Source organism: Serinus canaria, chromosome 2 (genome assembly GCF_022539315.1).
Source record: "Serinus canaria isolate serCan28SL12 chromosome 2, serCan2020, whole genome shotgun sequence".
NCBI classification, from domain to species: domain Eukaryota; kingdom Metazoa; phylum Chordata; class Aves; order Passeriformes; family Fringillidae; genus Serinus; species Serinus canaria.
Window position 1 is genome coordinate 38,596,555 of NC_066315.1, and position 27,645 is coordinate 38,624,199.

The 27,645-nt window shown below is 39.4% G+C and overlaps 1 protein-coding gene across 5 annotated transcripts in view; it reads right to left on the reverse strand.

Moving 5' to 3' along the window:
- The window catches only part of THRB (thyroid hormone receptor beta), a 154,890-nt gene that overhangs the window by 87,565 nt on the left and 39,680 nt on the right, over window positions 1–27,645 (reverse strand). Inside the window, exon 1 of one of the 5 annotated variants that reach the window (XM_018909597.2) lies at window positions 20,032–20,142. The exons of the other annotated variants lie outside the window; for them this stretch is intronic. The gene's annotated coding sequence lies outside the window, so the exon portion shown is untranslated. Of the gene's footprint in view, window positions 1–20,031; window positions 20,143–27,645 lie in introns of those variants that run through there. 5 annotated transcript variants of the gene reach the window in all.

The window sequence follows — 27,645 nt, forward strand, 5'->3', positions numbered from 1 at the left end:
TATAAGCTTTAAGGCAATGTTCTCTGCACACCAACTTCCTTCTCCATGTCTCCCTGGTAAGTTTCAGCCTTCCTGCCCCAGCATCCCTTTACATCAGACTTGCTCTGGTGGCACAATGTGAGCCCATCGAAGCAAGCAAGCTGAAGGAAAGGTGTTCATGCTTGCTGCTGTTTTTCCACAGTTCATGCTTGCTGCTGTTTTTCCACAGCACACTGGCATATTCCATCTGGTCCTAGGAGTACTCATCCTAGATGCACTGCATCTCCAGCCTGCAGTCACAGTAAACAGTGAGACTTCTCCACACATGCAGAGTTGGTTTGGGAAGCATACTTGAATATAGGAGGAAAAAAATTATTATAAGGAATGTGGGCAGGACAGGCCATCCAAAGAAAAAAGCCTCACTTGACCAGATCACTGACCTTGCCCAGGAATGCAGGTACTGCACACAGGAAGAAAGTTTTCTGTGCTACTCAAGCTGCAGTTAACACCCAGGTTTGTAAGCTGTTTTCCACAAGGAGAAGCTGTGTGCGAGGTCAGAAGGCAATAAATCATGCTGTATTATGGATCAGCTTGTTGTTTAGGACACACACATGCAGAAAAATCAAAGGCTTTTTGAAATTAACAGTGAGTGATTATGTGAGGCAAATGTAATGAAAACACAACAGAGTCTCTTAGCTAGGGGTAGAGAATATTCAGCCAAAGGCTTCCTCTGACTCCCACTGCGAACAACAGTATGAAATATGTATGGAAATAAACAAAATGATGTATTAGGAGAATGAAGACTCAAGGCTTTGCACTAACTTATTGTTTTCCTGAACCATTAATTGCTAGACAGCTTTCTGTGCCACAATAGCATTTCAATTACTGAGCTTTTATATTATAAATTTACTGTATGTTTTTGAGGGTGGACAAAAATTTTATAATTATTAAAACATGTCTAACAGGAACAATTATAAAAGATAACTGAGCATTTGGTCCTCCATTTGCTGTTACAAAACACAATCTATGCAAAGAGATGATAAGCAATTAACAGATTTAACAACACATGCCATTAGCTGCAGTCATATTTAGAGTGATTCTTATGCATGTTAAGTGGATTATTTATTTAAGAGATATGCATTTCAGCAGAATTCACTGGAGGAGACTGTGTGCAAGTTGCATGCATGTTGACAAGAAAGTGGTCTTGTGAATTCAATACACACAGGTGGGAGCTGTGACACAGACCATTACTAAGGATTATCCAATGCTTCCTATAAATCTGATTTTCACTTATAATTTTGCCAGATTAATTGTTTGGGCTGAAGCTTTCCATGTTGGATGTGTGGTTCAGGCTATTTTTTTTTTTCTTACATTTACCAAAATGCTTTGATTATTTCCAAGATAGAAGCCAGAAAAAAAAAAGATACTGTTTTGCCAAGAGAAAATATTATATTCAAGAATTCAAAAATCCCTTTTGTTTTAAATAGCAGAGGATAAATTTTAGTCAGGGAAGTGGCTCTTGCCAGGCCAGTTAAAATCAGTTCAAATGTGATGACACTCCAAATGTCTGCAAACTTGTGAGAGGTGCTAGATACTGGGTTTAATGTTGGGTTCCACTGATGAGCATCATCCTCATGCAAAGAGAGGAAGTTGAGATGCCTTTGCTGCCATTGCTGCTGCCTGTGCCATAGCCCAGGATGGAGGTCAGGCAGCACAGAGAGTGGGACCAGGCTGCCCCACACTCCAGCAGGGAAAAACTGCTGGAAAGAGGAGGAGAACTTGGGTATATCTGGCCCATACAGACCAGTTATGCAGCAGAAGAGAGTGGGATCCCCTGAAGAGATTAAAATGAAGAGGATTTAGCTGCCTGATAATGAGTTTATGATGAAAGGAAACAGGGTCATGGGTGGGGTAGAGCACTTGATTTTGCAAACTCTGTTTGTTGTGTGTGTGCAGCACTTAAGCAAGAATAAAATGAATAATAACTTTTTAAGCTGGAAATGTACAACTCAAAGCTAATGCTTTCAGATACTGACTAAAACATGCTGCTCCTGAATATTTAGGCCACTCCACACAGGTCTCCTGTTATTGAGACTAAAAACATCCCCAAAACTGCAGTCAGAAATAAACCTCTGTTTATTGGGAAAAGATCCCTCTTTTTAACACGTATTTAAAAATACACCCTCTGTTTCCATGATTAGAAATGTACATACCAAAAATGAGAAACATGGTCTAAGGTTCTTCTTACAGCAATCAGGTAGATAGTTTCACAGAGGTTTTTAAGGAAATATGCCTTTGAAAATCTTCCCTTACAAATCCATCTATGCACAACTTCATTTTATCAGTCTTGTGGAGAGGACATAGGAGCTACTCATCACAACTGAGAACAAAACACTAAACAAAAGCCCTTCTGAAGGTCAATCTGTGTGTTTATTTTGTAACTACTTGTAGCCTGGCACACACCACCTTTTACCCAGCCCAGGTAGCAGCAGACAATCCATGTGGGCAAAAGCCCCTGCCTCTGCCTTCAGAGCAGCCACAGCTCGGACCCTGCCCTGGAGAGTTTGCTCCAGCACAGCTGCACCATGCCAGCACACCCAGGGTCAGAAGGCAGTGGCCAGGACAAGGCAGCCCTGAACTGCTGTCCTCTGTGGGCATGGGTAATCTGCCTCAGCACTGGAGAATTTGAGATGGTTTTCACTGATTTCTGCTGTGATTTTTGATCACTAGCCAAGTGTTGGTTAATTATTGGCCTTTATGGTGTTGATTGCTCAACAGAGAGAGGGCATTGCATGTGCAACTACACCACAGTCCAGAGCTGAGATGGAACAAAGTAAGGCAGAAAGCTTCCTGTGACTGGGGGTTCAAGGTTGCACCCATTGATTAGTCTTTAAAAGATACACAGATTATTTTTTTTAATTTCAATTTTCAGCTCACTTTCTATCTCATTCACCTGCTCTCCTTTCAGCAGTGAATTCCCTTCACACAACTTACGTGATGAATTAGTCCTAAAGGCAGAAGATGAAGGGGAACACTGGCTGTACCGTTGCACCCTGCTTTTCTTCCTACCCCCTACAGTATTATTAATTCCCACAGATAGAAACTTCAATATCCATTTTTATGACAACGCTATCTTCATGGATTATCTGCTTATCAATGCCAACTTTCCTTCATCAAGGAAAATCACCTTCTCCCAGGAGGGACTATTTGCAATTTCATACCAAGTGTGGCATCTCTGCAGTAGTTCTAATTTTAACAGAAGAAAGTACATCTTGTTTTACAAGGATGGTGGAACCATTACACAGTACACCACTACAACCTTTACAAGATGCAAGCATTCCCTTAGAAGAAAAACAGATCTCATTCTCTGTGAATTATTATTTTCTTATTATTTAAGAACTGAGACATACTGGGACTTGGCAGGCCATGCATTTAAGAAGGCAAATTCATAAAAGCAAGAGATTCTGAAAAGTTAGAACCTTGAACTGCTTCCTTCCATCATTTTAATATAAAGTATTAGATAACATTTGAAGAATTTTAATGGTAAAAAGGAGCACAACTGAAAATTCACAAGAGAGGTATTTGTCAAAAACAGATCATCTACTCTCCAGTCCTGTTTCTCCATTGCATAAGACTATTTCCTTTAGTTCTGGCTGATGTGGCACATACTCCCAATAAAACAGCACAAAAATGGTCTTGGTGGACACATAGCTTCTCCTCCCCTCCACTTCTGGATGTGTTCAGTCTTAATACTTGTCTCTGTGATTATTCCTTCCCCACAAAATTAACTCTAGACATGGTAGAGGAATGATAAAATATAACTTATACAGCAACTCCTAGATTTATATTTGATTTAATTGCTAAACAGCCTACTAGAGACTTGCTAGATCTGGTCCCAAAATTACAATCAACAAACTATGACAAAATGTGTGTTGGTGCACATAAAGAGAAAAGAATTGCCTCAGAAAAGCAACACAAAGCACCAAGTGAATTGGAAAGAGTCTGTGAAAGGCAGAGGGCATGCATTGTAGCTCTTTCATGCTCTGGTTGGCTTTTGTGAGCTTGATTTATATATAATTAACCATTTTTTCCCCTGCAAACAATTTCATTTGAAGCTGTGCTATCATTTTTACCCCCCATTCTCCTGCCACAGCCACATAAAACAGTCCAGTTTAACATGATGACAACTGAAACACGCTGCCACAGCAAGAGCCCAAACTTCTGTGTTTGCATAAAACCCCACTCCCGTCTCCCTCCTGCTCATCCTATCATCACAAGAATGAGAGAAATTCATAAACTGTAACTCTCATCTCTAATAGAGCCTTGGCCAAAATTCAAGCCTGATAATTAATTACATTCTGTCTCTCCCAATTCCCACACTAGGCTGACTAAGAGAAATAACTCTTCCCCGCCTAGACAACAATGTTTTATATGGCTAATGGACAGAGCATTTCACCTCTGAGAGAGCTGGGAAGCTAACTGGAGAAAAACAAGAGATACCTAACACTTGGATAAGACAACAGCAGCAGATGAAAGAGTATTGTAGTATGTTTTTAGTGTATGTCAAACCAAAAGCTAAATCATTGTTGTCTAATTACACTTTCTGTCAGAGAATAAAAGCACAAATGATCATACAGGACAGGCAGCTGTGAGGAAGGTGTCTGAGTGACTACAACACAAGCTGAATGATTTGGGATAGGAGGGTATTTGAGACAATGCAGATATGGTTGTGAAAAGCTGATAAATCAGGTAACTGATAAATCAGGTAATAAGGTAAACTACATTTATGTATAGCACTAGACCTCAATAAAATAGAGAAGGCATCCAAACCATTTCAGTCTGAAGAATATGAAGCATTAACACTATACCATGATCTTAGACAGCCATAAAAAAATCACTACCTCATTCCACTGTTCAGTAAATTACCAATATATCAAGAGAAGAAAATTATTATGACACCTGTACGCTGCACATAACATAAACCACTCCTTGCATGGGGATTGTAATTGGACTTTTCTTCTGAGCTTGATATATGAACACTATAACCTTAAGTAGCACTCTTAAAAGATTTTATTTATTGCATATTTCACATGTATTTGTAAAGGACTTAATGAACTTCTTTCCCTGCAGACTTCTTTCTCTTCTGGTACAAAAGGGTGTGCATCATCACTGAAAAAAATCACAAGGCAAGGCTGGCATGAACAGTCTTGCTAGTACTGTATGTACTTCATACTGACAAAAAACCAGTGCAATTCTGAAGGTATCATCAATAAAACCTGCATTGCCCTTCCTTAGTCTGGTCCATCTCATATTTCCTGTCCATCTCCATTCACTCTTTTAAAGATAATATGCAACTTTGAGGCTGTATCCCTGCAAGAACAAGGGATCAAGGCAATGCAGGATGACTCTCCTGCACAGGACCATCCCCAAGAGCTGGACCTTGTAGATCTCTTCCAACTCAGCATATTCTGTGATATTGTGAGATTTACTGCAAGCAGTTCAGGCACTTAAGCCTTGGAACCCTACTCCCACATCACCACCAATATACTGGGCAGAGAAATAAGAAAACAGCTCAAGCAGAATCATTAGTATCATCAATTTTGCACAACAAATCAATCTTGTTCAGCAGCAGAAATGCTGGGTCATTACATACTGGCTGAGAGAGGCAACAAAAACTCAAATAAATGCTGACTGAGAGAGGCAACAAAAACTCAAATCTTTCTGAGCACAGAAAACGGTAAGCAGAATGTTTGTGTGAGTGTTTCATTTATTTTTATGTGTTGACTTGGCAGTAAGTATAGAGTTTAACATTAATTCTTAAAAAAAAATTTCAATAGTTGTATATCTTGGAACTTTAGATTTCACACACACACACACATAAAAAATAACCCAAACCAAGAATATATACACAAACTTGTACATCACAATTTGATGTAGAATGGATTATCACACAACACTCTTATAAGCATGGTCATCAATATTATGGTTTTCTTGCTCTCTCCATATTACTTACATGTAAGGGAGATTTGCAGTACACAATACAAGAGCTCCAAAACTGCTTTTGTGTCAAAACTAATGGAAAGCTTCACAAATCTCAACGCTGTAAATCACACTTCCTTCCTCCTCTTGGTCACAAAACATAATTACAGCTGAATCTAAGCACAACATACAAATTGTTCTCACAGTGTTTTCCATGGATATCAAGCCTTTCATCTACAGATCCTAACTCTCCTTAGATATTTGAATTTAGGTCTGAAGAGCCCCCCACAATACTCAGCTAAGAGCACTAGATAAACTGACTATCATTGCATCAGGGGACATAAAAGAAGTTCTTTGCTTGAAATTCTATTCCCAGTTTGAAGAGGATTTATATACTTGCTTTTTCAGATAATGTACTGAACAGCTCCTTCAATCATATCTGGCAGAGCAGAGAGATCTTAAAGGAAATTTGTGCTCCTAAATTCATGATGATGAAAATAGCCTCAAAATAAAGTGCAAAAGCTGTTAATTCACCAACCTGCCCTTAGCTCTAGCTGGATATCCTGAGCAGGAGGAAGGGAGGCAACTGGAGCAATATATGCACTTCCCTGAACAAAGGCACTTAGGATCAGTCTCCTCAGGATCAGACCTATTCTCAGAGCCTATGCAAAGAGAAAACCACCTTATAGAGCAGAAAAGAATCTGCTACAATCCCATTTATTAGCTCTCATCCAGATGGCCTCTTAAGAATACTGGACTTTTACAGAATATTTAAAGGAATGAGGGATTAGACTATCATTTGATGAGTTATGGAGGCCACATCAACTCATACATAGATCCTGAATGCACAGATACAATATAGATATACTTTATGGTACAGTTACACCACATAGATACTCATCTGTTGGTCCTGACTGACTGATCGTCAGCTCCAGCACACACCCCAAATCACTGCAGAATCCAGGACTTTCTTTAGCAGTTCTCACTGCATCTCTGAAATCTTTGGTCACAGGTCCTAGCTCTTCCCAGAGCTGGAGGCCACCCTTGAAATCTGTTACACACTTGAGGAACGAAGACCAAACTCCAACACGTCCTTTGGGTCTTAGAAGAGCTTTTGCTAACCGATAAGTGCAATATAACTGTCTCCTTGCAGTGCTTCCTTTGTGTAATTCAGTAGCAGTAATCATGGAGGTTATCACATTTGAGCCTAATTTTTTTTCAGCTGTTAATGAGCTTTACAAAAGGGGAATCCCCTTGTAGATCCTCAACCTTTCTCTGAAGGTCATGGGATTCCATGTGAATATGGTGATAATAAGGTGAAGGCATTAATCTGAAATAAGGACTGAGACTTCAAAACTTTGGAAGGAAATGTATAAAATAAGCCCAAAACATCACAATGCTAATGATGAAATTCATTACAATAAAATGGCCAGTCTACTCTTCTAAGATTTCCAGACCATCTGAGATATTGCTGAATCTTAGCAACTTAACTAGCAACAGTCTGATGTAAGTGATATGAGTAGGATTAAAAAGCTTTTTTGGTTTCAAAGAATAGACTGGAACATCACCTAGAAAAGTGACTCTTTGGTAATACAAGCCTACTGATGATTTTCATTTACTACATATATTTTTAATGTGTATGATTCAGTTCTCCACTTCCTCATTAATTTCATATCCTTTGTCATGGACTGGTTGGTACCACTGCAAAGCAAGAAAAGAATCAGTTTGGCAGATTTTAACTGAAAGGCAGCTAGTAATAAAATAAAATATAAGAACATCTGGATCAAGAACATCTTGAACAGGAATTTAAAAATGGCTCACACAATGGAGCCAGTAAATTACAGAATTACTGAACATTACACACATTACAGAAATGTTGTTTATATTTTGCTTTACTGACATGGTAAATTACCAGCTTTGTTCACTGTAACACACACTTTTCAATTATCTGTTCAGATTTATCAGCACAACTGGATTTATTACACACATGTAGACACCTGTTTTATAAAACCAACCAACTGTGCCAAAACGACCATGCTGGAATCCTCTGGATCTCATCCAAGAGGAAACGCTTTGAAAGCGTCACTGAACTGCCCTAAGAACCCTTCAGTTTTATAATGAGGATATCAGCAGCCAAAGTAGAAAATAATTTATGAATTGCTAATCTCTGCATCAAAAAGACTGAAGAAAAAATGCTATATTTTTATCATTTGACCATTATCAAACATCGTGAAGACCAAGACTAACAATTCTTTCCTTGTGAGAAGTGGCTGGTATCTTTGCTGTCTATCTAGTCCTCTTCTACAGCAACATTTAAATTTTATTTATAACGAAGGAAGAAGTGAAAGGCAAAAGGATGAAAATGGAAAACACCCCAAATTCTCATATGAATTTAAATAACACAAGGCTCTCCTCACAGAAGGGCTTTTTCCAACTGCCTATTTCCAAGTTCCACCCCAACATTATGGGGCATCTCTCACAGAGACACCCTTCCTTCTAGGGCCACTGCTGGAGGCGAAGGGGACACCCTCTGTGACATCTCAAGTATCACTGCACATCAGCGTGCTGGCAGCTGAACCCAGGCATTAATTACATTCCCAAACAAGAGGCTGCAATCAATCAAAGGCACGCTTCATGATTCACATTTGGTGTTGAAAAACCTTCTCTGTCAGGAGTCTCATGGGAGTAGTTAATGACAGCAACCCCTGGGGGATTCCACACATGCCACACCACCAGATTAAAGGATGCTTCCAAAAGGTTTCTGGACTCTGCCTACTAAGACATTTGTCTTGATCATTGCCCACTTTGGTGCTGTTGTAAATGGGCTGGCCAGGATCCTTCCAAGGGCAACAATCCAATAAAATTAATCAAAGTTCAAAAACTGCATTCAGTTTGCTCTTATTTGTTCTGAAACCCTTCCGACAGGTAAAGTTTTGACCTAGGTCATCTCTGGTGGTCTACAGATGATAATCCACCAGATAAATTTCAGGTCTTCTCCAGCTCTGAAGCTCAGTTTCTCCAGCTCTGAAGCTCAGTTACTCCAGCTCTACGCCAAGCTCTCATACTAACCCAGAAATTCCTTAAGAAGTTTTCAGCAATTAAGAAGGGTGTGTACATGCAGACGAGTTAATAGCATTGTCTCCTGGACAAACTAGTTAAAACAGCCCCTCTTCACATTTGTAACTTTAAATATTTCACTCATATGGTACCATCACCTGTTCCAAGTCAGAATTGTTCAGATAGAGGAAAACAGAGAAATACAGCCTTATTGCGGTGGGGTGCATTGGCCTTTACCACACATTCCAAATTCTTCTGGTAATGTCAAAAAAGCATGCTAAGCATGCAGAAATAGTGTCAAGAGTGTTGTTACACTGAAGACTGAGCAAATGGATCTCTCTGTAGAAGTTCATGAGCATGGAAATACATTTCCATTCCTAATAAATATGAAGATTCTTTGTTTACTTAGTGCTGAGCTGAACAATGGACCAATTCAGTCGCAGGGAAAGACTGATTTCCAGAGGTCTTGAGAAAAAACACTTTCATGGACAAGTATTTTGAGGTCTCTGTGCATGGGTGGAATAACCCCAAGCCCAGGAGAAGTTCGGAAGGAAGTGAAGACACCCTTGGGGTATAGTTATTGCAGACTGAGAAAAAATGAGAGAAGTGGAAAAGATGTTTTTGGACAAAGTATTGTTGTAAGCATGTGTAAAAAAATCTCCTCTAAATAGTCCTAAAGTAGGTTTAGTGGTGATTTTTTTTTTTTAATTCCATCACATTAAGAAAATAAATCTCTCCTCCTACTCTTTCCTCAACATTTGTGAAGATCTTAAAGAGCAAAATTTGATACAAATAAACTGACCACTATAAAGAATGATTGTTACATATTAACCATTGAATAACCCACAGACAGCAGTGACATGTATCTAAAAATGATATGCTTCAACCTTAGGCAAATAATTCCAGATTTCCTTTTTTTTTTTTACAGTGCTCACAGAGAAAATCATTACTGATCTAGATAAATATTTCAAAGTTCAGTTCAGTTAAGAGCTTTACTTCAACTTTAGACTTCAATCTGCTTTTAGGACAATTTATCTCATTTCCCTCCATTTTCTTCCCTAGCAAAGCAGTATATTAAACTTTCATACAATATGAAATTTTATACAATATTTTTATACAATAATCAAGAGAAAAAGAAAAAAAGAAAAAGAAAAAGAAAAAGAAAAAGAAAAAGAAAAAAAAGAAAAGAAAAGAAAAAGAAAAAGAAAAAGAAAAAGAAAAAGAAAAGAAAAAGAAAAGAAAAGAAAAGAAAAAGAAAAAGAAAAGAAAAGAAAAAGGAAAAAGAAGAAAAAGAAAAGAAAAAGAAAAGGAAAAAGAAAAGAAACAGAAAAAGAAAAAGAAAAAGAAAAAGAAAAAGAAAAGAAAAAGAAAAAGAAAAAGAGAAAAAGAAAAAGAAGAAAAAAGAGAGAAAAGCAGAAAAAGAAAAAAAAATGTTAAAAGAGAAAATACGAGCAGGCTGCCTTTCACTACAGAGGTTGCTTTGGAAAGCAATCGTACAAGAGTCAAAGTGTACCATTATTAATAAATTTAGCAATGAATAATCACAGGTCTAAGATTATCATTATCTGGTTGTGCTTGAGCTAACAAGTAGGAGTACAAAACATCTCATTTTTGAACGGCACTGTCAAACAATTTAAAGAAAATGTTTTCACGTGACTCTTAATCTTTTAAGAGTTTTGAAGAAACTGGAAATGGGAGGATTTTCTTGTCAAGATTTTTCCTCTGTGGTGTACATGCAGTAACTACACTTCAGTAGTTCTGCTGAAGAGCTTCAAACCTGGTATTTGCTATAAAACTTCAACTGCAAATCTGTGAATTTCTCAAAACATAAAAAGAAATAAGAAAACTGAAACCAGATACTTTGCAACTCCAAGGAGACCTTTTCCTATCCCAACAACTGCTCTTTAGGTGTCATCCTAGTCACAAAATAATTACTGCTCATTTTGCACTTCTACACATGAGGGACTATGTCAGAAGTCAACACCCCTCACTCCCAACCTGTTTTCTGACATTCATAGTCCTTACAACCAATGTAAGATCCTAGGGCTTCAAACATAGCATAGCAAACATTACATTAATACCCATTAAAGTAGATAACTAAGTTCTGGTACAACAAAGGTTTTATGCATTTTTATAGCAATTTATATATCCTCATAGAAAACCAAAATTTTTTATAAAACTGTCAGAAGTTCACTGACAACAGAATTCTACCATTTGTTTTTTTCATTTCATTAAGAAAAGTAATCTTTTGCAGTAAATAACAAGATAACAATGTATTAATCTGCATTACTCAGTTAATTTACTAAGGGCTATTCAGCAATTTGTTGTGAGATCGATCTGCATCTTCATGGCTATCCAAGAGCATGCACAGTCTTGACACCTAGGAATGGTGAATCCACTCTCCAAGAAACTGGAAAAACCAGCAAAATGTTCCACATTTCCAACACCATCAGGGAAAGTTAATGTAATCACAGCAAGGTCAAATATGCTCATGATTCAAGCTGAAATCAAACCTGCAATTTAAACAGCCCTGATCTAGATGAGTGGAAAAGGTAATAAGTAAACACTGCTCCCTTTGACTGCTTAGGGCAAAAAGTATTATTGCATTCCCATTTAATCTCATTTGTAAATAAATCAGGTCTCAAAGAATTATCTCCGTTTCAGCAAACTCAATTTGATTATCTTCCCAATAACAGTGAAAGTGTTTTTGTCAGCTGCAACTGAAACGGCTAAAATCCAAATACTGAAAACTTCATTAAAAATTCAGGTTTTAAATTCAATTACCTGGCAAGTATCTCAAGAGGAATAGTAGCCTATTTCCTGCTACAGGATGCAGAAAATGTAGATCTACATAACACTATACAAAATCACCCTTGTATAATTATTACTATATCTATCACAAAGTGCCTTTCATATCACTGTAAATTTTTAATGAAGTAATGAAATTGCTTGTAAAAGTACCAACAGATGATAAAATGCAACATTACCTTACTGATGTATAATTTGAATGCTGTGCAACCAAAAGAAATCTGTCATAACAGCACCACACAATACAGAATACTCAAATGCTTTATTCTTCCTGTCAAACAATTAACTCCTTCTTTTTTATTTCTGAGAGTGAGCATACAAATATTATGTGAACTTGCAACAAAATGACCTGGAATTCAAATTTATACTGGAGTTCAAAATTCATTGCTATCAACCACAACAATCCAAACAATCTTCTGCAGAATATAATAATTAATTAGGGGGGAAAATTAAAAATCACATGCCCAAATAGAGGACAGAGTCTCTGTAATGCTTGCATTAGATTTATTTTAGTCTTGTTTGCCTTGCATGAAACAGCACAGTTTCAAAAGAAAACACCAGGAAACCTCTGAGCTTCAAGGACAAAAGCTGGAATCAAAAGTAAAAACAAAAGCAGTATTTTAGTTTCAGATGTGCTTTTCAAGAACTGAATTTGCTCTGTTTTCCTTACAAGCTGCTGGCCATGAGAAACACAGTTATTTTCAACTCTACTACTACAGCAAACAGCTCTGGTGATTCCCCCTGAGGTGCTGCTGCTGCACTGGGATGGTCTTGTTTTCCCAAAAGTCATCCCTGGCTCACCATCATCATCTTCCCAGAGGTGGCAGAGGTTGCCTCCTCTCAGCGCAGCCACCTGTGAGCTCTGTGGGACTCCTCAAGATGGAAGAGCAGGAGGATTCCAGAACCCCCTGCTCCCAGCCTGCCTCACCAGGGATGAACTTCCCAGCTGCTCTGTGCACCAGACACAGGAAGATCACACAACAATGCTCCACTTGGGAGAAAGATCTGGAGAACAATATGCCTTGGTTTCAGCCTGACCACCCAGGGGTACAGGAGACAAATCCAAGCCATATTATAGCACCTGAGTCTAAAACACCCTGGTCATGGTTCCACCAAAAAGTGTAATCTCATTCTAACATAGGGACCTCATGAAAGTTAGTTAATGGAGACAAAAATCATTTCATAAAAAATTAATAATATGGGCAAACTAAAAATTAATTGACTCTGAACACAAAAGAAATGCTGTGGTTTTGTTCTTCCCTTCCTTAAACAAAATGGCTGTGTACATAAAGGACCATTTCTATCAAGACAAAACACCTCTTACATGACCATGAGCAATAAAACTCTCTTGGCAGTATTTAACCAGTTCTAATCAGAAGACAGAGTTTAAAAAAAACCCCACAAAACCAAGAGACAACTCACTAAAAATCAAATAAGAACCTACCTCAGGACCAACAGGAAGGAGTATCATCCCACTGAAGTTCACGGTTACAGCCTTTAACTCAACTATGAACTTTCCCAATTATTTCCAGCACGGAATAACATCCTGAACTTAGCACCACTGATCTTCACTTCTGGTTCCCTGCTGCAGCGCTGTTTTCTAGCAGAGAAGGAATCTTCAAATCGGAAGTATAGCACATACACAATGCAGACTTGAAACAAAGGACCATTGTCACCATGAGGAGCCTGCCATGAATAATCTCGTTATTGCAGTCATGAATGATCTGACTCATGAAGCGTCTGCAGCCATGGTTCAGGCTACAATCACTTGCTTTTACACAGAGCACACCTGGCTATTTCACACTCCTCCAGCAAACAGATGCTATTTGGTTTCATAAAAAGCCTGGAGACAGTACAGGCAGAGTTAGGAGGAAATTAATTCTTCTATCATTATGTGCTCCTCTTCCCCTTCTTTGGGAAAGGGGGAGGCATACCTACTCCTCCCTTGCATATTTTGCTTTACACATTAGGATAAAGCACTTCAAATACTTCAGGATACAACCAGTGCAAGCTCACACAGCCCAAAGTATCTGATACTCAGCTCCTACTGAGGAATGCACGCGGGATGGGCAGCACGCCCAGGTCACCTCCAGCACCCTGGCAGCAGAGCACTGCCATGGCCATCCCTGTGACAGCACAGGCACTGAAACTCCCACCTGTCCAAGCAAGGCACTGGGACACAGCCACCCACACAGGGGGAGGCTGCACCATGCCAAGGGATCTCACAGGCCCTCGGAACAATCCTGCTCAAAAAAAATGTGTTGGTGACACAGAGCTGCACAGGTAAAAAGCTGGATGAACCCTGCTGGGGTAACATCCGTTTTCAGGGTTCTACCAGCTTTAGAGGGAAAGCCATCATCATTCTCAAGCTAAGGATTAACACTAGAAAATAAGCATCCAGTTACATAAATATTCACAGAAGTGGGGGGGGGACCAGGGGGAAGGTGCAAGAAAGCCAAGCTACATCCTTTATAAACAAGAAACCAACTCAATTTAACTGCAGAACTCAACTTACCAAACCTTTGCCAGCCCCAGGCAGCCTGGGCAGGCAGGAGTCCAAAATGTGATAAAATTATTATTTAAAAAAAAATAAAATGAAACTTATAAGAATACACAAGTGTTTCTTAATAAGGCAAATTATGTTTCTTTATGAGGATATTCCTAAGCTGAACACACATTTTAACTTGAAATAGAGGGAATGTTTTGTTAAAGCATTATGCAGATGTGAAGCTGCTTTTATGTAACTCAATTTATCAGAGAAACAAGTTGTATCATGTTGTTAAAATATTACAGAGATAATAGGATAATAATTGAAATATTTGCATACGATGTAGTACAAAGAAATAATGTATGTGAACAGACTATTTGTTGTCACATTAGCCTCAAGCAAATAAGGAAATAAGGGTTGATTTATTACTGGGTGTCTGGGGCTGTAGGATGGTAAAATTTTACTGACTGTAGTTTAAATAAAGGTCTAGAAAAATAATGGGAAAAATCCTATTAATAATTCAGGACAAATTATTGGTACAACATAAGGCCTTTAAGTTTATCGAAATAATTAATGAATTAACCTTGTTTATTCATAGTGTTTAAAGGACTGACTTCTAAGTGGAATTTCTTACATCTGCACTTTAAAGAACTGTTGCCATGTGGAGGGTTGCATACCATACCCTTCATAAATAACAAACCAATTGAATCTGTTGCTCTGCAGAACTTGGCAGCACCTCTGCCTCAGAAGCCTGGGCACCCAGCCCGGGGTCCTGCTGCTGCACCCAGCCACATCTCCTGGTGCTTTCCAGCCTGACTTTTGATCCCACTCTCATCACGGTGACCCCTTCCAGAATCTGACAACTCTGATTGTTACCTCCCAACCTCTACACTTCAGTGAACTGAAGATGAGTTTGTAGAGTCTCCCATTGCAATGCTGGCCTTTGTCAGCTAAAACAATTTTCTTCCGGGTCTTGTGCCTTGCTGCAGCAGGCAAGGTGAGCAAAGAGGAGAGGAGGAGAAAGGGGAAAATAAAATTCAGCATGCACATACACACGTATATTTACACACACATGCATACTTGGGTATATAAGCACATACTTAAGTATATTCAGTATACCTAAAATAAGGTTTACAAATATGGGATGCATATATAACAAGAAAATAAAGGTGGAGCCCTGAAGCCACATTCTGATCACTGTTTTGGCTAATGACTCCAAATTTTGCTCCCTTTTTGTTGAAGCTCAGTGGTAAATCAAATCCAACAGCAGTGGTTTGATTCAGGAGGTTTGTTGCACCCAAAAGAAAGTCTTGTGACAATTCTCTCTGTAAGACCCGATGCCCACCAAGGGCATCAGGAAGGGGTGTGCCCACAGCACTGCTGGGGTCAGTGCCAGGCAGCAAATGAAACCATACAGAAAAAATCTTCATATACCCTTAGGTGTATGCATAGTAGGATCACATTGAGAGCACTTAAGAGATTTAAGAAATCACTTTTTAAATAGTTTCAGCTTTTTTTTTTTTTTTTTCAGAGATGGCAAGTAGATTAAAAGAGTGTTTATTTCAAGTGGTACAGCTAAGGCTCTACAATTCCATGTATAGATATCCCCTAAGGAAAGAATTCCCTTCCGTAGTTGAAACCAATCTCCAGTAAACAGATCAGATTAAACCAAAATGACACATTCTCATTGCAGTATTAGACTGTCAGCATATTCCTTCATAATTCCACAGGTATTTTGGAATGGTACAGACCAGCCACAGATAAATAAAAGAAAAAGCAATTCTCAACTGTGCATTTGTTAACTGTTTTCTCATTCCCTCCCAATAATAATCTTTCATAAATGCCATGAAATCACAGCATTTTAGACTTCTTAAAAATAACAGGGATGTTTCAGGGAAATAATAATACTTGTGGAAGTATTAGCAGGCTGTTGTTCCATTCATGTTTAACTTGAAAATGAAATATTTCAAACTTTAAAACTTGTAAAAGCTTTGGTATGAAGTTTCTTAATGTCATGCTAAAAAGTAAAAACCTTTACCCCCAAATAAAATTGCTGACAGTCTTAAATCCGAAAAAGCAGTGAAAAATCCTGAACCTAAATTAAATAATAATTGTTCTAAAAATAAAATTATTATATTTCCTAACCAAAGTTATTATTTGTGCTAAAATTTGCAGTGTATTATGTTTATTAAGCAGAACACAATTTTATTTGAGTGTAAAAGTTTGGGACTTTCCTCATATGACCTTCCTGGCATGCTGCCATGGCTCAGCTCTTGATGACATTTAATCTGATCATAATCCCTGAAATCTCTGCGCCATTACTGGGTTGCATGGGAATGATTCCCTGACAACATACATGGAATTGTGCTGTAAATTTTATTTTCAGCTCATGGCTGCTCCCCTTCCTTACCAGCTGTTGTAAATTATTTGCTTGAATAAAACTAAATAATCTATACCTTTTATTTGCTATGGAACCACATAGTACCTAAAATAGAAGACAAGTCCAACACTTCTCATTTCAGTTGGTTTTCTTCTGATGGCTACCATATTTTTAAGGGAGTAGACTCCAGAAAACAAATGAAGTTCAGCAGCTGATGAAAAGCCTGGGTAATGAGCTGCAGTGGTGCAAACAGCCCCGTTGACTCTAAACAGGAGCAAGACCACACTGCAGCAGAGGGTTCCAGCTAAGAGTACTCACACTTGACTGCAGTCTGCATGAGCAACTGCCTTTACAAAGGAAGAATACACTTAAAAGAGCTTTTTTCATATTCAAAGATGCCTCTGATCTCTGAAGCCAACTGTCTTTTTGTCATAAATGCTGTGAAAAATCACAGTGCCCAAGATTTCCACATCTGTGAGTTTTGGCACTTGTGCAAGGGTAGGAACTGAATAACTGCTGTCTGAACACCACCAACAAAAATGAGACAATACAGCAATTTGTCCCACAGGAAAGAGCAGAAAAGCCTCAAAATCATTGCAACAAGGTAAGTACGGATCTCTCTTTCTCTTCTGTGTGCTCAGGATTTCACAAGTATTTTTCTCCTCCATTCCCTGCAGGAAGGAGCTAGGTAGGCAAGGCAGCACTGACTTTAATCTTACTAATGCAGGTCCTAAAAGCAGTGAATCATACAGCAGTAAGAGCTCCAGTATGGGATGCAGAGACCTACCCATTGACCTGCATACTTAGTTCAGCAACAATCTAAGTGTCATTACAGTTCATGGGAGCTAACACCAGCCTGCCTACATTTGCTGTGGTCCAATTGCTGCCTGAAGCAAACATTGGCTCTTACTGAGACTTTTTGTTTACTGAGTGATCCCAACATTTTTCCTTTCCTATGAAAAGTAAGTAAATAAGATGAACGAGAAAGATTAATTATTCCCTGGGAAAAAAAAAAAAAAAAAAAAAAAAAAAGCATAGAATTATAACAGATAAAGCAGTGTTGTGGTTTTTTTAAACTCTTCATTTTCAGCAGAGAGCTTGCTTTGTCCAGTGAGCTTTTCTCCCTGTACATTAACCCCTTCCCAGAAAGACTCTTCCTACAGAGAGTGGACCAAGCTACCAAGGACCACAATTCTGTGGGAAAAGAGAAAGACCTCTACAGCATGCATAAAGTAATTTCTAAATTACTTCTAATGCTAATCAGTTTATACATGTAAACAAATATCCTATTTCAAAGGTATTCCTTCAGGTTGGGCTGCAGAGGACCTCTCAGTTCTCTTCTTTAAGAAAGACAAACTCCAAGGAAAAATAGGAACTCCTCCTCCAGTCCTTTGTTTCCTACAAGAGAGTAGGCTTGATCCAATCAAGAGCCACTTTAATCAATGGGGAGCTGTTAATGTTTGGTTTAGGCCATGTAAGAGTGAGAAATTGAGAAACATGTTTTCACCTGGCCTTCAGCCAGGCACAATGCCACCACTAATGAATGGCTGCTATAATGAGACCTTTTGAAAGGGTCATATGTGAGATGAATTAATGAACACAATGCAAATCTCACATCCATCTCAGAGAGGGGCAAAAAAAAAAAATCACTGCAGTCTATCATAAATATGTTTAGGTGTTCTGATGCCAGCCTACTGGCAAAGGAATCCACTGACAGGGAAGGGCAAGGTCTGTTTGCAATGCAGTCCTCCCCAGGGAGATGCATTTCAGGGCTTCCAGCCAAAGCCTCCAAAACGCCTGCAGGGTAGCAGTTGGGCTGGAGCTGCCTCATCACGCCCTTCCACTGCAGCCGGATTTGCCTATTTTTGCAGCTGGCACCACCAAAGGCTACAGAAACTTGTAGTCAGCACAATCTCTTCCAGATTGACTTTTCAGTCTCTTCAGCTAATGAATCCTGAGAGGAGAGCATAGACTGGCAGCAACTGTAAACAGAGTTTACACAGGAGACCCTGCACCCCTCAGAGCCTTTCTTTTTCTTAACATTTTCTGTGTGACTGTTACTGTCATGGCTCTCATGGCTCTCACTAGCCTCAATCCTGCTCACCACACCAGTTTGTAAAAGCACCATTTCATCTAGCACCAACACAACCAAATCCCTTTTGCTTAGTGTTCCTAATCCCCTTGATAACAGCGTTGTGCACAAATCGTCACGATGAAGAAACCTACACTGACTCCAATGACTCAGCAGTGGTTTCTTCCTTTGCTGCTCCAGTGGCACCAAGAACAGGCTCAAGAGCTTAAATCTTCATGATAGATCCAGGCTCACTGTGCAGCTAATCCTATCATTTTCAAGACAAAAACCCAAGTCTGTGCAGCCTGTAGCTACCGTTGATATACATCCTACAAACATCACACCTAAATGAAATAATAGTTGTAACAGCGAGTGAGGAAGATGATGGTTTTAATAATGTTTCCATTTGCAACTAAAACTCAGACACTAAAAAATGAAGTCAGAAAGAGAGCAATCAATCAAGGTTTATAAAGAATATTACACATAGAGAATATTTCACCTTATACAAACAATTTTTGAAAAAACACATTCTGCCAAAGCATCAGCAATGCTCTGGAATTCAGTGATCCCTTACACAACAGAGAACTGCAGAGGGCTTCACAAACTAGAAATCCCACAGGGAAAAGTAAACATTCCCTATTTTCATGTCAAGTGCAACAAACAAAGCCTGAAGAGTGAATTATAGGTGTGAAATTCAAAAAAATCCCTGTGTGCAAGCAAATGAGCAATCTGTATGTGCAATCATCATGACCCTGTGTGATAAGTAAATGCGTACATACCAGAACAGCAATTACTTATCTAACTTGCTGTTGTGGGCCTGTGAGCCCACAACACTGGCTTTGTGAGCCACTGCTGTACCTCTGGGTGCAAATATGCTGCATGATGGAAGACCACTCTCTGGAAAGCTCACTCGGTTTCAGAGGGATTGGTTTTGTCATGAACTAGCTTGACATAAAACTTGAGTTGTGCCCCTAAGCTGACTCTTACTCAAAGATAAAAGATCTTATCACTATGGAAGTGTTGCTGTAAGCCTGAGCAGATGGCCCACAGGGAGAAGGAGGAGGTGGCTGGATGTTTTTGTGGATAACAGCACCTAGCAATGCAATGAGGAAGCAGAAGTTTGTACTTCAGTATCTTTCGCAAATGCTAAGAATGGGAGAGACTGGTCCTAGCGAATGAAATACATCAGAATCCAGAGGCTTGGGGAGAATGGCAAAGCCAGCTCCAATCCACATCTTTACACTGTTTGCCCCTGCAAAACATGGTTACCTCTTCAGTAATGCCTGTTGAGAACAGTCTCTCTCCCACGCCATCCTGCCACAGCTGTCATCTGGGAGTGTGCTAGTTGGCACGGATCAAAATCATGTCATGGAATGTGCTAGAAATTAAACAATATGGACAATCATAAGATACAAGTCCTGGCCCTGCTTAATGTACCCATGCAGACAAAGCAGCAGTGAAGCAAAGTGGAAGTGGAGCCTTTTAAGTCCATTAGCCATCGCTGCAGTTGAAATACAAACATCAGAAAAGGGTGGCACAGCAGGACCAAAGATTAGGGCTCCAAAGTTTAGCCCCATAAGCCACAACATAATCATGTTAGTGCCATAAGAAAGTAGGAAGCACAAATAACTTCTTAACACAAAGTCAAACTTTTCTCTGAAAATAAAGAGGCCAGAAGATGAGTGCTACAATAGATATCAGGGTGCTGGCAAAGGCAAAGTGTGAAATGGATCCCTTCCAGTATTCAGTTTAGGAAGACAAACATTGTTTCACAAATTCACTGCAGCCCTGCTTATTTTCCAAGCTCCTTAACTCATGCCAAAGGGCCTGGACTTTCTGAACATCCTGTTCTGTTTCCTCCACTCCTAGTCTTAGTCCTCAATAATAAATGTCTTTATTTCAGAGTCCCCTTTTATATCATTTTATTCCAAACTCCTCCCTCAGTAGCTTTTGTATTTTACCTCCGGGTAAGAGTAAAGACAAGCAGATTAATGAGAAGTCTGAGCAGCACATTAAGTTACACCTATTTTAAGAGCCCTTCTCAGTAGGCATCCCAAGACGCAACATAAAAATAAACCTACATCAATCACATTTAAAACTAAGAAGCTTGCAGATGCTGGCATGCCTCAAAGCATGAAGATTGATGGATAAATGAGTCCACGATTCCTCAGAGTCTCAGAGCCCCATGAACACAGACCATTTCATCTGTCATTGGCTGGGTGCAACAGCAATCTGCTTGGATGTGCAGTTAAGGAATCTTCATGATGGCCTACTGGCAGGAGAAAAAAAATCCTGCCTGAGAAGGACAGGTAAACAGTTTTAGTCCATGAGCCTACTAGTAGTAGCTGGGAACTTCCTATCTGACAAGCAGCAATGCCTCCTCCACCTCTGAGATGACAGAATACATTTCTGCTCCTCTCTTTGCTCCTTCAGATCTGCAAGAAGTCCAAGGAACAAGTGGTCTCATGGCAATGACTACAGTAGCACAGGCTTGGGCAGAGACAGGAACATCACCTCTCACTCCATCTCATCACATCAGCTCTCACATCTGCTGCTCTTGGGACTCCACTAACACCACAAGAAACGGTACCAAACACCTTGACATGTCTGAGGTGCACCCTGGGCCCAGCTCATCTGCCTGTACAGACACATCTCCTGGCAAGGGACACAGGAGAAGGCATTTCTCTTGGTACAAGAGGGAACCACTGCTGCCTCAGAAGTGCCAGGAAGTCTTTTGCCACTGGGGATGCAGGCACAAAACTTGTCCACTTGTCCTACTTTTTTCCTACTTCTTTGCCATAAGAATTCCAATTTTGCTTCCTTCCTCTTCCTTACTGCAAGTGTTTCAGGCTGAGACCAAAGCATGCAGTCAGAGTTACAAGGAACCAACCGTGATCTTACTTGCCTTAAATCACTGCATTTCTACACTTGCCATTTGGAGTAGTGTACAGAAAATCAGCCAGCCCTTACAGACACTTACTTCCCTCTTTTGAGATAGTTCAGGAGAAAAGAACCATGTGGTGCCCTTGCAGCCTCTTCATACAGTGTTGGAAGACAACTGTGGTCTGCAAGCCCTAACAAACAGTAATGTGGCTTACACTACATTCAACCCTGCTTTAAATTATTTGTCTATGAACACAGACACAAAGGGGGAAAAGGATGTAATAGAGCAGAGGAAGCTGCAGTTTCAACAGTGAAGTCAAAGCTAAGGCCTGAGGGCCATCAAAACTTAAAGCTATTCCTATTACTTTGTGTGCAGCTGAGGTGATCACAAACACATCAATATTGCAAGATGAATTAAATTAGAACACAAAAAATTGTTATGGCTGCCAACAGACTGACTTTCATGGAAAGTATGGACTTTACTAAGTTAGCAAAACCAGAGCTACCATCTTATGAGGGGGGCACAGAATAACATCAATGTAAGAAGAACAGAAGGTCCTGAACAATGCTGGAAGCACATTTTGAAACCAGCTAAGCAACATGTACTTGAAATCAACCAAACAGACAAAGCTGATGCCATCAGTGAAGAAGGTCTGAACAGATATGACCTCAGGCTCACACTGCTCAAGGAACACTTTCCTTACCATCTGGCTTAGAAATCCCTTGGATTCCACAGTGGCCATATAATGGCCAGCAGGGAAGCAGGGAAACTATTTTAAGTAAGCATCACTAAAAATAAAATGGGTGATGCAATGAAAGGGCTGGGGGAAAGTGGTTAGTGATAAATATAGTATAAATATGTTTCTATTTATAGTTTTAAAGCTATTTATATTTGAAAGTTTTCATCTAGAGACATGGAGGGCTTCCACATTCATCAGTCTGGTATTCATTCAACTACACAGTATTTATAGAAATAATGTACATGCCAACAAAAATAATAAGAAAGTCATTAAAATGATCTTCTCTCACACTTTGTGGTTATCAATTTACATTCACATTCAGTCACACATAAAACATTTCTCAATATTACACTGACACGCATTTTGAATGCTCTCCATGAAATCCTGCTCCAGCAATAGGGCAAACTGAGAAAAACAATAGTGCAACAGTTTGACACAGTCTGACACAACACTCCCTGGAGACAAGCTCCTTCAGGTGAACTTGCTGTGTGGGCTTGATTTCCCATACAGATGAACCAGGAAAGCAGCACAGCACCTGTGATGGCAGGACCATGGAGAACAAACACCATCCCTCAACAGAGAAAATCTAAAGGGCAGGACAAGAGAAGGCTCTGGGAACACCTTAGAGCACCTCCCAGCACTTAGAGGGGCCAACAAGAGATCTGGAGAGGGACTTTTTACAGTGACATGCAGTGTAAGGACAAGTGATAGCTTTAAACTGAAAGAAGGTAGGTTTAGTTTAGGAAGAAATTCTTTACTGTGAGGGCGCTGAGGCATTGGAACAGGTTGCCCAGAGAAGCTATGGATGCCCCATCCCTGGAACTGTTCCAGGACAGGTTGGATGAGGTTTTGAGCAACCAGGTCTAGTGAAAGACCCAACTCAAACCATTGTATGACTCTATATTTCTGTAACTGAAGAGGAAAGGATCCATGAGTGTAGGATGATTGCTGAAAGACTGATGATATGCTGGAGGAGAACTGCCAAATACCCTGCACAGTCCTTCCAAAAATGTTGCATTTGGCTCTTCAGAAGCTAAGGCATTTGAAAGGAAAGTGCAAATCCTCCTGCTCATCTCTGAAGCTCCTCACAAAACCGACGTTGTGCCTGGTTAAGAGCAGGTCACGCTGATGAATCCACTTAGAAAATACGAGCTGAGGTGCCCGCTGCTTCTAGTAACATGGACGATCTCACTTGAGTTTCAGAGTCAACTGCTTTCTGCTAAAATTGACATCTGCTACTAACTTTGTTCACGTGTCAACACTGTTTAGCTTTATTAACCAGCTCTCCTCAGCCCCTTCCTTGTTGTATTTATCAAGGAACTATCGTATCATGCTCTGGGTTTCACATTGCTAGCCTGTTCTGCTAAGGTAAAGGCTCTCAGCTACACTTTTCTTGCTGTTCCTGTTTTAGTTTGAAACATTCCTGAATTCAAAATCCAGAACAACACAGGAAATTTTGTTTTACACATTTTTCTACATTGACTGCAAAGTTTCTATGCCTCCATCACCTTCCCATTACACCTATTCCAGTCTAGATCCATATTTATCTTATCTGCTTAGGTCTGGAGATTTGCCTTGATTTTACAGAAGTTTCAAGAACTTTTAAAAATGTTTTCTCTGCTTTTAAATGTTTGGGCTTTTTAGTCCAGCCAGCTGAATAACCTACCAACCTTGTTTCTTTAATTTCACAGGCTGTCCTTCTGTGAGATGGAGTGTTACTTATGACCTGTGTTTGCTTATACTTGTATAACATTTAAATGGAAGTAAGTAAATGCATGATTCATACAAACTTACTTTGTATCACCAACTCTTCTACAATGTCACCATGCTCCATGAAAACAAAATCTGAGAGCACACCAACATCTCAGTTCAGAAACATTTTAAAGAAGAAATCATATTCGCTACCTGTCACAGCTTGCATCAAAGACTGTGATGTCCTAAGTTCCTAAGGGATTGCATCTACTGAGCCATTTGCAGCTCTATTTCTACCAGCAAAATAAACATATCCAAAATGTTGAGGCCAACTGGCACAGAAAGGTGCCATGCTAATAAAGTCTATCACCTCCAAAACAGGGTGGTTGCTTTTAGCTGCCTACCGGGAAGAATCCCAAGATAACTTTCAAACCTTACCTGGGAATAGTTCAGGGGAGTTCCCGTAAGTATACACCAAAACTAGGCCAGGGACAGTCAACAGTAGATACATTTAATTTCCAGGGCCAGGGAGTGCTTTAGGCTCCATTTCATTTACTAGTACAAACATGCCCATTGCATGAAGACCTCTTCATGCCTGCATGACCCTGAGGTCTTCATGCCTCTTGGTACATCTTCATTAGCTTGTCATTCACCCACCTTCCTTCTCAGAGACCAAGGTAATTCTACTAAAACTACAGCACAGCCACAGATTTTAGGAGAGTTTTCTCTGTCTAGATATACTCATCTTTGTTTTGTTCCAAAAGAGATTCTGATATCTTTGTCTCAAGTTTCTTCTCCAGGACTGTTTTATCTTCCCAGAGTGTTTCTTTAGTCTTGGAAAACAAAACTCTTCTCTTTCCCCAGAAAAACTCTGCTGACAGATGAGCCTTTCCACCTAAAGAAAATGTCTTCAGACTCATACACTTGTGTCTTTCTCTTGCCACAAGGAAACCCAGATTTTCATGGGGTTTGGGTTTTTTTTCCCTTTTTTCCCTGATGCTGCCCAACTACCTTATATTTGCTGTCCTCAGTTCTCTAATCACATCCTTCTTCCTTCTCAGACTCAAATCTCTACTTATTTCCATCTTATCCTCCTTATCTCCTGGTGCCACTCTTCTTTCAGTCATCTGTTTCTCACTTTTTCTCCTGAGTTCTCCATCATAACACATCAGTCTTTCATTTGATTTCTCCACAACCAATGAGTGCCAGCTTCTATCCTGTGATTATAGCCACATGCAGTACGTGGTCAGCTTCCTCAAAGACCTCTTCCTTCCAACTACTATTTTTGTATACAGCTGTGCATTCAGATCACCTCAGCTGCCTCTTCCATTCCCTCGTGGCTTTAGCTCCCTGCCTCTAGCTGCATCTAAACTATTTGGATATTCTCTCTCCTGACTTCTGTCAGGTGACATTTCTATATAAAAATAGATTCCATCAGGTAACACTGAAGAAAGAAAATCTCCTTCTGTTCCTGCATCTAGTCTTGGTGTCTCCTCTGCTATCCTTCATTCAGTGCTGCATCACTGCACATCCTTCCTCATCTCTGCCTTCAAGGAAAAATAAATAGCCCAGATGAAATGCATCCAGACTCTAAATTTTCATTAAATGCTGGCTTCCTCTGGCCACTGACTGAAAGGCAGTTATCTGCCTGAACTAAGCTCTCTTAGGTGGAAAGTTCTAGCGATCAAAGGCAGAAAAACTCCCCCATCTTCTTCAGCTACAAGTTTAATCCAGTGAAAACTACATATTGGTCTTGCAAACACCAGGGAAATAAAAAGAAAAAAAGAGAAAGAGTAATCACAATGTAGGGCAGGGATTCTTGTACACGATGCTCTACTAGAACTTGAAGAAAAATGGGTGCCTACCTAGGTGGAAGAAAATGAAAGAAGCAGTGGGAAGAATTTCATGTCATAGATCACAAATCCAGATTGAGTAATCTTAATTTTCTGAGACAAGGCTGGGTACTAACAAATGACTCCTCATGTTTGGGAAATAGGAGAAATAAGTTTACATGAACCTCATACAGAACGCAGTATTTTGAACACAATATTCTGCAAAACTGGAAATGATTGCAGAAACACATGGCTAAAAAGATAATACAGTTCAAGGATTTAACAAGGATGTCTTTCTGCTAATCAAAGTACAGACTCCAACCCTTGATTATTCCCATCAAAGTATGAAATAACATTAAGGGATCACACATTCTAAAATGCACTTTATTGTTTTTTCCCCTTTAAACAACACAGATTTCATAGGCCAAACATTAAGGACAGAGTTCAAAGAACATGTGAATGTGTAGGAACAGAGTACCAAGCAAAGTGTTGTCTTGAGTCTTTTACTATATAATAAAAATAGCACTTTGTTTTGAAAACTGGAAGCTTATCAGTCTCACTTTCAGTGCAAGTCTTTCCTTTAGGCATGCAAGAAGGGACAAGCAATGAACAGCAGGTAAGCCTTGTGCCCTTAATGCTTTGGTTTATCTCCAGAACTTAAAATCCAACAATGCTACTAAATAAGTAAGGCACACTGAGACACAAACAGAAAGAGTTTGCCAATTGCTTTCATGTACAAGTAACAAGGCATCAAATTTAATTGTCAATAAGTGGGAGGATTTTCAAAGGCACAAATGGACAGTAAATGCAGAGTTCAAAAGGTATTCAGGGTTGGCCTAAATGATCTAATTGCTACTGTAAATCTACAGTTCCTGGAAACTATGAAGTCTCCTGCACTGTTGTTGAAGATTTTGGAACATGTATCCACTATAAACACCATACTAATTACAATTAATTACGTTAATTTTCATCTATAATTTACGCAGAGATTCTCCTAAAATGAAGCAGGCCAAGAACACATCCAAAGAGGTATTTCCTCTGCTAGGGCACAAAAGCATGCTGTGGTACCTGGCCTCCTAATCCTGGATCTCACATAAAAACTATTAAAACCTTTCTGGCAGATCAGAGTTATCTGTGGCCTCTGTTACAAAGTACAATGCAGAGTCTGATCCACAGACCCTGGTAAAATAAAAACAAACAAACAAAATCCACCTCAAACCAAACAAACAAACAAACCACCACCCCTGAAATATTTTAGCTGGCTTTAAATTAGGGTAATTTTTACACTAATGATGCAGGCAAAGGTGCAGACTCTGACCAGTGCTGCCATAAATATTTGTCAGAAATATATATTAGAGTAAAACAAACAAGATGTGTCAGAGTAAAAGTCTACAACATTAATTCCATACTTGACATAAAATATATGGAGCTAAAACAAAGCACAAGCCTTCCACAGTTCCTTCTAAAACTTCAGAAATCCTCCTCCAAATTCCCAGTGTTACTTTGACTTTCTTTGAAGACTAATTCTTTGCCAGAGGTGCTGTATAATTGTTATGTCTCATCTAACCTGAAGTGGAAGCTGAAATTCAACAAATAAATATGCAAACATCTCCTAGTGATTTGTACTTGCTAAATATAATCCAAATGTTTATTGAGATCCTATTTAACAATTTCCCAATGGATGCATTTCTTGCAAAAGATTAAATGACAATAGGATCCGAAAGCAAACTGTACAG